At 32.8% G+C, this 15,005-nt stretch overlaps 1 protein-coding gene and 1 long non-coding RNA gene across 2 annotated transcripts in view; one reads left to right on the top strand and one right to left on the bottom strand.

The window, feature by feature from the left end:
• The window catches only part of LOC140060506 (uncharacterized), a 64,749-nt gene that overhangs the window by 23,933 nt on the left and 25,811 nt on the right, over positions 1-15,005 (bottom strand). The window lies entirely within an intron of this gene.
• Positions 5,757-10,766, top strand: LOC140061019 (uncharacterized). The gene is made up of 3 exons (XR_011847392.1): positions 5,757-6,224; positions 7,634-7,773; positions 10,755-10,766. It is a non-coding gene; the product is annotated as an uncharacterized lncRNA (long non-coding RNA).

The following is a 15,005-nucleotide window of genomic DNA, read 5'->3' as shown; positions in this document are numbered from 1 at the left end:
AGTGAATCAACGAAATGTCAGTTTTCTTTCGTTTCAGTCGACCAATCAAATCGTAGATTACATTTTCTAGTAATTGACTGGAAGGATGAATTTAATTTCTGGATTAGTTTGTCATTGGTTCGAAAATCGAAAGTATAAGACATTCGTTACAAAAAAAAAAACATACAAAGTTGTAATCGTAAAATCTATAGAAATGAAAATTGTAATTTTGACTTCCTTACATTTAATATAATGCACAGTAACTTTAATAAATAGATATTACTTGAAATGAGTATTGAAGTTGTAAAATGGCTACTCAATATATTAAAACAATAATACAGGAGTATGTGTTTGAATAGGTATACAACAAAACTATCAAGTTAATTTATGTATAATGAAAACCAAAACATAATTTTGTAGAATCCTAATACTAGAGAAATACAGCTGTGTATTAGGCCCTGTTTCTGCTGCCAACTAAATACCGTATATTATACGGTATTTTTTTAATACCGTATATATACGGTATATTTTTGGCAGCAGAAACTGCGCTCATAAAAAATATACCGTATTTTGTATACCGTATTTTCCCCACAAAATTTGTGGATAAAATACGGTATTTACAAATTTATACCGTATTTTTTGTACCCGTTTCTGCTGCCAATAAAAAATACCATATTTTTTTTTTACATGACAAAAGGTCACCATTCGTGTTTTTATTTTCTGTCGCTGTTAGCTGCTTTACACACATGTATAGATATATTCGGCGAAAATGTGGAGCGAAGACGTCACAGTTTTACTAAATAAATGTGTGTGGGGAAGCTAAAATGTCTGACCAACTAAAAGGTAATAAAAGGGACAACCACATTTATAAAGACATTTCTAAAAAAATAAAGCAGGAGTATGGAATAAACTTGTCTCCAAAGCAAGTAAACTCAAAGCTGAAGAGCCTGCGAAAGCAGTACAACATTGCAAAATACAATAACTCGGGGAGGGAACGAATTAATTGTCCCCATTACGATGTTTTCTGTGCTCTCACAACATCTCTATCACTAGGGCTAGGCTGTTGAAAGTGAGACGTAAAATTTCCTTTATTACAACTTTTAATTATCGATCAAATAAATGAATGGCAATTTGGGTATAAAAGATGAAATTTAACACGACCACCCAAGAAGTATTGTTAGCAGAAACGGGGTACTAAAAAATACGGTATAAAAAATACCGTATTTTATACCGTATTTTTATACCGTATTTTGAGCAGTTACAGCAGAAACAGGCCCTTAGGCACATAATTAAGCCATAATAAAAAAAAAATGTGATATGATACTAGAATAAGGAAAAAAAAACAACCAAGATTAGAAAAATAAATATGTTAGATGAAATCATATTTTAATATAATACGATCATTTTTAATCTTATTTTATAGCATTATAAAAAAGATTAAAAATGAATGTATTATGTATATTAAAATTTGATTTCATCTTTTTTTTGTCAATCAATATTCTGCAGTGGTAACATATTACCATATTATTTTTTTCTGCACCTTGATCCAAAAAATTCATAAACTTAGAGAACATTTCATTGTCAAATATGCTACTGCAGTTGTTGCAGTAACCAAATATTGTTTACTGTTTTTGTTTGGGGTTGTCATACACACTGTTTAAATAAATTGACTCACTGATAAACATCTACATTGAAACAAACTAAATGCATATGTTAATTATTGCAGTTAAAATTGTAGTTAATGCAGTAACTGCAGAAAAAAGATCTCTTATGGTGGCATATAGATTATCTAGGTGAATTATCTAGACACCTTGTGAAGACCACTCAAACAGCATCAAGCTCTGTCTACACTATCAAACTTTATGTGACAAAAAAAATGTGATGTGCCCATATATGGACATGATGATGTCATATCAGTACCATATTTGAGCATATCACTACAATATTTGGGCACATCACATTTTTTTTTGTCAATCTAGTTTGATAGTGTAGACAGCGCTTTATACAATGATTTTGCAAGTTTGTAATACAACGTCAAGAATGTGAAAGTGACATTTTTATTGAAAATGATGAAATCTGAACACGTAGAGTACTTTTCTTTAAGAATCAACAATTTAAGTGACGGACTGAAACACAAAGGAACCGCCAGAACAAAAATCTAATTCTAGCCTTGACACAAGATTGACCAAGACAAGACAATAGTAAAGCTTTAACAACACTAATACGACATCCTAAATTCTTCCGTCTTGTTTTTTATCAATCAACTACCTAATCCTACCATATATAGACAAAGTCTGGCATTTAAATACCTCATTATATTTCTACCCAATGGCTATAAACACTAAAATGTAGATAAACGCTGTGTGTGCTGCATATAATGCAGTTAGTAGAAAGAGAGCGTATGGTATGGCGTAATGGTAAAGAATCGGAGTAGCGTGTGCAAAGTCAGGGGTTCGATACCTGTCTGTACCATCTGTTGAACCATCTGTTTGAAGGATATATACTTTACTAACAATTTACCTTTCTTAAGCTCTGTCTACACTATCAAACTAGTTTGACAAAAAAGTGTGATATGCCCAAATATAGTAGTGATATGCCCAAATATGGTAGTGATATGATGTCATCATGTCTATATATGGGCACATCACATTTTCTAGTCATATAAAGTCTGATAGTGTAGACAGAACTTTAGGCAATTACTTTAATACAGCAATTATCTTGTCCTTTGGATGGGACATGCTGTTGGTATCATGAACTGTACATGAAATGCATGTGTGTGCAGTGTTTTTGAAAAGGGTAGTGATTATCACACTTTGGCTTCTGTGGGTTCGTAAAGGATACCGATTATTATACGTACCGTATATTTCGGTGTATAAGTCGCACTTTTGACACGCAAATTTGACCTCTAAATTAAGGGTGCGTCTTATACACCGAACATAAATGCCTCACCACACAGATTGTACATAATTGTCACCTCGTTGGCGCGGCTAGGCCTGAGTAGGCTAGGCCTGAGTAGGCTAGGCCTGAGTAGGCTAGGCCTGAGTAGGCTAGGCCTGAGTAGGCTAGGCCTGAGTAGGCTAGGCCTGAGTAGGCTAGGCCTGAGTAGGCTAGGCCTGAGTAGGCTAGGCCTGAGTAGGCTAGGGCCTAGGCCTAGGCTAGCTACAGTGTAAGGATCAAGTGCCGTTTTCGGCCACCTCAACTTGTATGGACTATACCATTATAAAAAGATGGAAAAATAGGGGTGTCCCATTTATTAATTGAGTGTGTTAATGTGTTAAAATACTGCTGCTTTTGTTCTTTTGTTTTGCTTGTTGTTTCAGCAACAAAGGGAAAACAACTACGCCCTGCATGCTGTAGAATTAATTTCAGTTTTCAAGTTAATGCAGTATATTATGGCTCTTTTTTTCTATATAATTTTTACAGATTTATAGATACAGAAAGTATATAAAGAAAGTTTTTATTCCAGTTACAAATAAAAAATATAATTTACCTAACGATAACACAGTAGTACATTTAATAAAGATGACAGTAGTACATTTATCACATACTGATTATTAGGTAATCAGTAAAACAAATAAACATTATAATTTTGTCAGTGAATCTGTACCATTTTGTTCCCAGAAAACACAGCGTTTGACATTGCATGTTTTTAGGTTTGGTCTTTCTAAAATGTTTTAAACACGTTTTTAAACGTTTCTGTGTAGAAATACATGTTCTAATTGAACAACGTTTGCATCAAAACGTTATAATAGCGAATGTAAAACGGAGCTGATAATGTCGCCATGAAGAGGATGATTGGTGTCTTCCAATATAGCATGGAATACATCGGCAAGCTGTTCGCTGTAGAACGAGTCAAGCATTTGCATACTAGACAAACCAATTACTTTCCACGCTCTACCCAGCACCTTCTCAATTGGGTCTTTATCCCCCTTACATTTATTCCCTTACTGATATTCCTAGCCCAATATACAATATGCCCAAATAGAACATCACTGATTAGTAAAACATAAACATTCTATAGTACAAATATCCTGCTTTACCCCAAAGAACCAAGTTTCCTTAAGCAGTACAGCCGAGCCTTGTATTTAACTTTTTAACTACGATCAACATGTCCACCCATTTAGCTTTAGTCAAACACTACTGCCAGATACTTATCAATAATTGTTAACAATCTCTACTTCCTTTACTTTAATTAATGTATACTGTCAGACCAATTATGTTTTCGAAAATCAATCTTTATTTCTTTCGTTTTATTTATGTTTAGTTCAAGAAAATAAAAAATATGATTTATCTACCGATAGGATTGGGCCGATTAGAACGCATTTGCCAACATTCTTTAACATATTTCACAACATTATAGAGTTTAGGTAATTTAACCGATTGTAAAGTAGTATTTAGGATGTTTTAATTCCGATTGTATTGTAGTATTTAAGATTTTCTAATTTCGAATCCGATTGTACTAAAATTTTAAGTGTTTAAATAGATAGGAATAACATAGGCCTAGTATTTAATATGCTTTAATTTTGATTATACTGTAGTGTTTAGTTTAGTTTTTATATATAATAAGTAAGTATACCTACTTATATAGTTTTTATTTATTTATTTATTCATAGGAATCACCTTTATATCGGTGTCACACATTTATCAGTTAATGGTGCATCCAATTTACAGACAAAATTACAAATAACATAAGCCACAAAGTTCTAAATACTAATACATAACATCAAAACAAAATGTAAAGTAATTAATTAGATCTGTATGAAAATACATAATACGTAAATTGTACAATATATATAACTACAAAAATAAAAACAGAACAAAAATACAGGATAGGCCTAATAAATAAAACTTACAGATACATCCTCATAGAGATGTCTGTAGCTTGTTTACTATATTAATCAATTAGTTGAGAGAGGTAATGCGGATAACATCGTAGATCTAGTAACCCATGCTTTCATTAAATATGTTTTACAATAAAAATCAAAGATTTTTCCTAATGTTTCATTTTCAGTGAATAAATTGTCTAGCATAAAGTGGTGTTTTAACTGAGGTCCACAATTAAAATTATCCCGGTACATACTTAATTATTGTCTAACAACAGAGTTTAATGAAGGACATTTAAATAAAAAATGGTTTACTGTTTCTTTTTCGTTTGTACTACACATCTTACATAATCCTGTGTTATGATTTGACCAGGATTTTCTACGAACCTCAAGATCTAGAGAGTTTGATCTTGCTTTAAATTAAATTGATACTCTTAAAATTAGTTTTATCTAACAAATATTGTTCAAAAGTTTGGTTCCTTTATTCATTTACTCCATGTTTATACATAGTATATTCCGTTAACGTTGTTTTGCATGGAATTTCGTTTTGCTTTGGGCCTTTGAAAACCAGTCGTTATGATCAACTTGTTTATTATTTTTCCTAAATGGCTTTATCCAGTTAGTAGATGGTTCTTCATTAAATTTGTCTATACAATTTGTTTTATATAAAATATCTTTAGTTAATATAGTAATATTGTTACAAAATCTTGGCATTCCCTAACACAGTAGGCCTACCTAATAATAACATGCCTTTTTAACATGCTAGTTTTTGATGTTCTGTATTGTTCCTTGTAGTTTGTACTGTAGGTTACATAACAGAACAATTGTATTGTCTTCCCATTCAATAGACACCCTTCTCTACATAAAACATAATACACCACACCCCTATCATAATAATGGTATAGTCCATATAAGTCGAGGTGGCCGAAAACGGCACCTGATCCCAGTGTAATAACGTAACGGCAACCTGCTTCTGCCTAGTTTTTAAGGCATTTTAGCATGATGTTATACTAAATATGATGAAAAGATTTGTTCATTATAGAGCTGTTTTAGGCGCTCCAATAAAATTTCATTTGTAAACGTTTACGATGGGAATGTATTTATTTATAGTTATACGCACGATCGCCGACCGCCGTACCCCTAGCGCAATCCCTTCTTGGCGGCCACATGGTGTACGGTATTCGACTAGGATATTCTCCAGTTGATTATAGCATGGACTTAGCGTATACACTTCTCGGATACATAGATACTAATCGAATACGATTGTCCGTGAAAACGTGCGCCCTCTCGAAATGATCGAGCGAGGCTAGCCCACACACGTGTGTGTTACACACACGGTCATGCACTCGATGTTGCGGGTACGAAACTCATGAATATCAAGTTTAGAAAGAACTTGTTGAGGCTGGGCACGGCCGAGCCTAGGTAAGAAAAAACCTAAATAAAGGACGCCGTTGTAGATATAACAAAATATATTATTACAATATATTGATTACAATTTAATAAAAAATTGTTTTGATGAAATATAAGGTGCGTCTTATACATCGACGATATAAAAAATTCCGATATTTTACTCTCAGTTAGGGGGTGCGTCTTATACACAGGTGCGACTTATACACCGAAATATACGGTAGTATAAAAAAAAATATTTAAAAAATCCTTGAACTTAGTGAATAAACTTCTTGACAATAATTGCTATTAATATAAAATACATTTTTTCAATTGAAATTCATAATTAATTGGCGTTTCAAATTATGGAATAAACCTCGCTTAAGATAACATAAACAAACTGCTGACTAAATTAGCAATGTTAAATAAATGAGACAAAAGTCTATCAATACTGATTGCACGAAATATTTTCGAATGTTTGCCCTTCCGAGAAACATTCTAACTCAGTCTCAATTTAAATATTTCATTTCATCAAATTATGAATGCCGATCCAAATTATTATTCATCAAAAGAAAGTTTAATTCAGTCCCAAAACTGCGCCGAGAAAATCGTGCAGAAATGAAGTCAAATTAAAAGACTAACGTTAGTGGAGACAGTGTGTCTAGCTTTTACTAATAAAATACCATCGCTGTTACTGTTCATTTTGTGCCTTGCATCCCATAAGAAATGACGAGAGCAACAATGGTGCCGCGGGTAATTTGTTTCAGTAGGATCAGGGGATGTTGATGAATGCTACAGAATAGCATTACTTCCGAGTATATTAGTGCTAAAGTCAATTTGACATTATATTAGTATGATGACTGGAGCAGTGGTTCAAGTGCTAGTGTAAGCCTAGCTCATGATGCTGTTTTACCAATACTACCCATGACTGGAGCAGTGGTTCAAGTGCTAGTGTAAGCCTAGCTCATGATGCTGTTTTACAAATACTACCCATGACTGGAGCAGTGGTTCAAGTGCTAGTGTAAGCCTAGCTCATGATGCTGTTTTACCAATACTACCCAGTCACAGTCTGCCCAACTATGGGTGGGAGGATGAGAGGGGAAGGGAGAGAGAGGGGGTGGGATGAGAAGGAGGGAGGATGAGAGGAGGTGAGAAGGAGAGAGGATGAGAGGAGAGGGAGGGAGGGTGAGAGGGGTGAGAGGGAGGATAAGAGGAATGGAAGGGAGGAAGGGTAGGAGGAAGGGTGGGAGGAAGGGAGGGAGGAGGAAGGTGGGAGGGGGAGGATAGGAGGGGAGGAAGGTTGAGATTTTTATTACTGTATATTTCTTTTTATAAACATTTTTTTGCTTTTTTTGTTCTTTATCATAATGATAAATTAATCAACCAAAAAAAAAACTGTTTTGTAAACACAAGAACTAAATAAAATTTTTTTTTTCATAATTCAGCATAAGGAATAAAAAAATAAATTGGGAATTTGCCAAGGAAAATGTCTCAATCCTTGACATAGTAGACCAATACCTAGAAAAGAAGAGATTAAAATCTTAGGAATACTTCCTATGAAAATATACGCAATAAAGACAAAATGGTAAGTAATTTTCAATACAGTACCACCTCTAATTTGTAAAAAAAAGTGTGATGTGCCCAAATATGGTAGTGTGATATGACATCATCATGTCCATATACAGGCACATCATATTTGTTGTCACATACAGTTTGATAAAAAAGTGTTGCATGATCCTGAATAGGGGTTGTCCATTAAAACATACTGCTTCCCAATACATGTTTCCCTCAATAGTCCCCCATAGGAAGGTTTCCACTGTATACGTACTTCTAGACGTCATCCTCAAAGTGATTTTTAACTGATTTTTTTAAATCACCAAATATATTGCTCATACATTTGAGTTTTTAACCAGGCTGCAATTGATATCCTACCCAGGATACTTCTATTTTAGTGTGGATGAATTATTAATATAAAGTCATAAAATAAAACATCTGGAGAAAAGCTAAAGTATATAAACGCAGCCTTGGCATGGTTTAATGATGTAGCACATGACAAACAACATACTATTAACATCCTGTCTCGAAATCTATGACATATTATATTATAGTGTAGGCCTATTAGAAATTGCAACTTTTCTGCAATACAATTTTAATGTTCACATATGATCTGAAAGACCCACAATGGTCTGAAAGTGGACTATGAGTATGAAGGGTACAAGCATCGCCTGAAATAATTGATTTTACCAGCAAAGCATAAGATCTTTAGGCCTGTGTATTTGGACAAACTATGACCTTTTGGATCTGAAAAGCAATGAAGCTTAATGGTAAATAAGCTATCCACACCAATTTCTTTATCAAATATGTTTGTAAATGTATACAGTATAACCCTATTAAGGGACCCTTAACAATTAAGTGTCCACTGAATAGGGGTTGACCATAGTGTTAAAACATAATTCGTCATTTTATGGGAAAATGTTGTGATGCCCCGAAGGTGTTCTTTACTGTACATAACACGAAACAAAACAAAAAATGATATTAATATAAATACAACTGATAAGATATCAATTCAAAACCTATAATAGGGATATTTTGATGATATAAGATGTAATATCAAAATATTACTAAGAGAATTAACTGATATCGCAATATTAAATGTTTCACTGAAAACAAAGATTAGTATAATGTCAGTCACCTGATATCATATTAATTATGAAAATATCTTCTTTCTCAGATTTTATATCTGGATATGTAATTATTATTAGAAGATTAAAATAATATACGTCATAAGGCTGATATGATACCAGTATAGTTTAGTAGCTATGTTTATATAATAAGTCTGAATAAATGAGTTGATGTATCTAAATTCCATTCTAAAGAGTTTATTATAATCAACTAGAGAGTGAACTTAATGAAACCACAGTGAATTCAAAACTGATTCATTTCATTTTCATTTCATTTATTATTCGGTCTATTTCAGTATATACATAACACAAAAAAAAACTGAAATTGGGGAGACCAGGGTCAACCTTAGTGAAATTAATCACTGTAGCTGAGCCGGATGACCCAACCACAAAGTTAATTTACACATAAAAGACATAAAATACAGTTAAAGTGAATCAAAATGAATGTGAACTTTTCTAATGAAGGCTGATGGGCTTTCTAGGACTGCAGCATCGGTCAATGATATGTGAAGCTGGTCCCAAACACGGGGTAATCTGATGGCTATCACCACGCAGAGGGACCACAACGTAATGTGGCTGCATCATATGAGGCGATTCTACTTTCAAGTCACATTCCCTATTCAGTCACACTCTACTATGTCTGTGTTGTGTCAACACAAGAACGTATTCTTTTACCAAGAAATTGACCAAGAAATTATTCGTTTTATTTGTATACTTAAACTGAGGCATTTCCAAGAAATTATTCATTTTATTGGCATTAAAAATTTTTACAAAAACTGTACTGATTGTGCTGATTTAGGTGTTTTCCTAACATTTTAGGCCATAAATTAATTTTACTAAATAATATTGTTCAACAGATATATGGCGGCCATTTTAAGGAGTTTGCTCTAGTGGCAAGACCTCTTTCTGGATTTAATAACAGAGAAAATAAAAATCTTTATCTAGCATACTTTAGTTTAAAAAGAATGATGTAATTGAATATCTTTTTATGTTGAATGATGCTGTCACAAATAATTATCTAGCTGGAATCATGAAGCATTATATTGTTAATGACATTACAAATATATTGGCAGATAACATCTTATAGAGAGACATTGCTTCTAAAGCTCTGTCTACACTATTCTTTATGTGACAAAAAATGTGATGTGCCCATCACATATGATGATGTCATATCACTACTATATTTGGGCATATAACTACTATATTTGGGCATATCACTTACTATATTTGGGCATATCACTAGCATATCACACATTTGTAACTGACACCTACAGGATCCAACAAAGAGTTAATAAAGGTGTCCCCTGAATAGGGGTTGAATGTACGTCAAACTATTTGACAAGAAAGTGTGATGTGCCCAAATATAGTAGTGATATGTCCAAATATAGTAGTGATATGACATCATCATATGTGATGGGCACATCAAATCACATAAAGTTTAATAATATAGTCAGCACTTTATTTTTTATTTTATTTATTTTTATTTTAACCATATTTAATGAGGGTGATCCATCCAGCATTTGCTGATCATTTGGAAACCTCAGAACAGATACAATATGCAAAATACAGCAAAAACAGAAAAGTAAAAGAAAAACAAAAACCAAAAAATATAATTAATTACATAAGACTAAAAATCTGAATAAGAAAATTTGAAATATAGAAAATAACTGACATTTATAGAGGTAGCCTCTTGATAGGGGTTGACTGTTCATTTAGGGAAGTGTCAACTTTTATAGGGACATCCCCCACCTAAAGTGTCCCAAGGTTCTACTGTAATTTATTTACTAGATAAAAAAAAAAAACACATGTATTCGGAGATAGCTTTTCTGTTGTACAATATTACTTGTATATTTTTATATCTTTTATAACGTTTGTTTAATTGTAGATAGTGTGGTAACTACTAGTGATTTCCTGTGCTAGACTGGCCACCAGAGAATACACAGTAATACATAGTAACCATGTCAATCACTAATGTCATCAAATTTGTCAACATGTCAAATTTACTGAAGTAATGCTACTGTGTTTACTGCAGTTATACTTACTTACATCACGGGGTACATCACCATTAATCATTATATAGATTGAATCCGTTGTAAAGGAACAGCCGAGTAAATAAAGACAATTTAAACAAACATGGGCCAATAATTGACCAAAACTTTCCAAATTTGCATATTACCAAATAAATAATACTGTATGTATGTATGTATATTTATATATCTGCAGTAAACAATTATTTTCTGTACAAGTCCTGTTTTTACAAAAATTATTGTTCAAAATCTAGAAAAAAATAATATAAACTTGCATATAATATGTAAATTCAAATTTGAATATTTAATTTATACAGGTGGTTCAAGAATGACAATGAAATTCATAAAAGAATTTTATGAAAGTGATTTATATATTGTCCATAGATACATGAAAGTACATGAAAGGAGTTTATTTTGAACTCTGAAACTTGTATGCGGTCATTTCGGGGAAATTTGTAATATGGTATTTGTGTTTGACGTCATGGCCTTCAAAACCTATTGAGTTAAAATCACTTACTTTCCCTTAAAAAAAATTAAATCCTTAAAATTAAATTCTTTTTTTCCGAGTATATAACAGCTGAAGGGATATTATGAGATACCTAACATATTGGGGTGATGTCACCCTCTCAAGTTCAATTTTGACCAATGACCAGTGTTTGGAATGATGACACTGATAAAATAGTTATTATAAGATATTATTGATAAAGTATGTAGTAACACAACACGGTTCACAAGCAAATTATGTCCAACAGTGTACCGTAAACAAATAAGGATTGAATTTACTTTTTTTATTCAACATCCCTAACTCCCCACTCCCACCACCCCCCCCCCCCCCCTCACCCTAAACAGTCAACCTTCAAGTGGGTGCTTTTCACAGCCTTTTATGGATTAACCTCACCCTCATTCCCCATGTCTAATTTACATGCTGTCCAATCATCACAATAACGTTCCATATCATTTCATAAGATTGTGATGCCGGGTATTTGAACTATCAGTGGAGTGGGCCTAGACAGTAATAGATATTTGTTTTTTTTGCTTAAAACCCTAAATGAGGCTAATGCAATACAGTGCAGAGAACTGAATTACAAAATAAATAGGCTAATTTATAGCCAACAGGTGGTATAGAGATGATATCATATAAATGAGGACCAACCTTAAATTGCACTTAAAATGATTGCCTAACTTGTAACATATCAAGACGGACTGCAGCAGTTGTATATCAAAGATTTTGAAAGGAGAATTAAAGTAAGGAAACAGGAGAGCGCCTTAAGTTATCCTTATTAATTATACAGTGTCCATTAAGTAAGAATAAAGTGACTGTTTTCAATAAGTGCTCACTTTGAATAAGTAAGAGCTTATCTCATTCTAAAAAAAGATATACAGATTTTGAAAACAAATGCTAGACAACAATTAAATTATAAGCCAAATTGTTATGCCAAATTTGTAAGTGCTTGTTTTGAATCATTGTAATAAGTTCTGAATAACTGCTAAATAATCCTATGTTTTATGCCAATTCTCTATTTAAATGATAATTTCAAATAAGTGCTTATTTTGAATAATCTAAGTCTTTAATTGTCTGAAATAAGTTCAGATTCTGAATAAGTGCTTATAATAATCCAAATATTTGTGCTCATATGCTCATTTTCATTTATTATTTTGATTAAGTACTTTTTTGAATAAGTCTTATATAAGTGATAATTCTGAGTAAGTGGTTATAATCAAAATATTTACTTTCATGCTAATTTTCAATTATATGATTATTTGAATAGGTATTGCATTAAATATGTTGTTTTCATTGCCCATTAAATGCTCATTTTCAATTATGTGATTATGAATAAGTGTTATTTTGAATAAGTAAGTCTCTTAATCCAAATAATTGTGTTTAAAATGATAATTTCAATTTTATGTCATTATTTCAAATAAGTTCTTGTTTTGAATAGGTTTGGTCTTGAATAAGTGTTAATTTCCATTTTTAATAATAGTCTGTGTTTACAGTACATCTACAATAAAAAATTACGCCTTTTTGTGTCAACAAGGTTATATATTATCACTCATATGGTCACTGTATAAAATATTAAAAACATATTTTACGTATTATACCTTATGTACTGTATATTTTTATATGTAGAAATCCGTTCACACTCAAGCTAAAAGAAACATCTTTTAAGTCATGATAAACTAAAAAGCATCAATAAATGCTTCTGTATTCGTCTGATTAATATGAAACATGTAATGTATTAATTCAACATTGATATATATGTGTACTTATTCACACACCCTAACATTAACCATGAAACATAATATGAACATCCTTTAAAATGATGTCATACTTATACAAGTTTAACATAAAATTATTATGTAATTCAGTAAGATCTGAATTGGTTATCTACAGTAGTAAGCCAGTATCAATAATCTCATATAAGTCATACTAAGTTTGGAACATGTTAAAATGCAAGCAGCTGGAAATAGAGTTAGGGTGTGCGGTTTACGCAAAGCTCTAACCAATGAAGTTTCTTTTACAAATGATAATTTTAAGTGACAAAATAAAATCAGCTAGAAAGGAAATGAGAGTTGTATGTTTGGCTTAAGGATAAAGATAAACCATATACTGTATAACATGTTTTAGGATGTTTAATTTTTTTATTTTTTATTTTTTTTGTATTAATATTTGTCCTCAGTGAGGAAATTCGGATTAGGCCCTCCACGGACCCACGGCAGCCAGCAGTGCAGCGCCTACCAGATTAGGCAATGAGAGTAAAGCATCTTGCCTAAGGATGCAATTAGTATGGTACAGATAACCTCGAACCCATGCCTATCACATGCTAGTCCGATATTACCATTACACCATCACTCTTCAGTATATACAGCACCCGCCACAATTTCTAGACGGTCTCCCATCCAGAACGCAACCGGGCCCAACGTTGCTTAACTTCGGTGATCTGACGAGAACCGGTGTTTCAAAGCAGTATGGCCGTATATTATAATCAAGAAATCCCCATTAAACCTAGAGGTTAATGTATTTATATAGCATATTTAATGTCGTCTCAATGCGCTGTGGACTTAGATGTTACACTTTTCAACTACATGCTTCTTACCTAAGGACCACATCATGTCGGTGCTGCCAACTACGGCACTATTTTGACTGTCCACTGTGTGAGCTACTGTAGTACACTGGGGTAACCCTCTACTCATCTCTAATGTACTGGCTCTTACACTGGACCTATAGTTGATAGTCCTTATCTGTTCTACTACCAGAACCATAGTGCGAGAGAGCCTTAAACCCATATCATATTGATTTATTTGGTTCCACTGACTTAACCGCTCAGCCACTCGATGGTTTGCCATTACTACTCCTGAGATTACTAGGTCATGCTTACCAAATTTAAACAAAACAATTTTCAAATTTCTGTGTGAACTGCAGCATTATTTTCATAATTAAAAAAAAATAATTCAGTGAAATGTTCAGGGTCAACTTAGGTTTCCAAAGCCCCAGTAAATCCAAAGGACACCGATTAAAACACTTTTTTTCTGAAGTTTTGTAACCCTTAAGAAGTACCTCTTAATTTTAATGTTAAGGTAAACTTGTTTCGCAAGTAAGGCATAACACGTAATCAGTTGAAAATAGTGCCTAGCCGGTTCACACCCCATCAACAACCTAGCTTTAACATCCTGATCTTGTGAATCATGACTAGGGAAAAAACAGAGAAGCTATAAGAAATACCGCAATTACCATGACAAGGTGCATTTGGCTTTAAATAAGTTACAAACTCCAGAATAACGTGCTGACAGAACAAAGAAAGCACATGGTTGTTACCGTGTTCCACCACGTTGTTATGAATCAGTATTTCCTCTCAATCTGGATTTTTTTTTTCCGCAAATGAATTAGACTCGTGATTTAGCAATCTGCTTGTCACTCAAATTTTAGTCGAGTTAGTTTCGTTTTCGCAAGCAATGTTTTCAAAGTAGAAAATCTATTCTTGTTTTTATATTAATATTACTTCAAGACAAAACGAAGTGACCTCTTAATAGGTGTTGTCTGAAGTTTGAAAAATACACAGTACTTCAACTATAATAATAATAATAATAATAAGCTTTATTTAATCACGGAT

Source organism: Antedon mediterranea, chromosome 10 (assembly GCF_964355755.1).
Source record: "Antedon mediterranea chromosome 10, ecAntMedi1.1, whole genome shotgun sequence".
In the NCBI taxonomy this organism is placed as follows: Eukaryota; Metazoa; Echinodermata; class Crinoidea; order Comatulida; family Antedonidae; genus Antedon; species Antedon mediterranea.
This window is presented reverse-complemented; position numbering and strand designations above follow the sequence as displayed.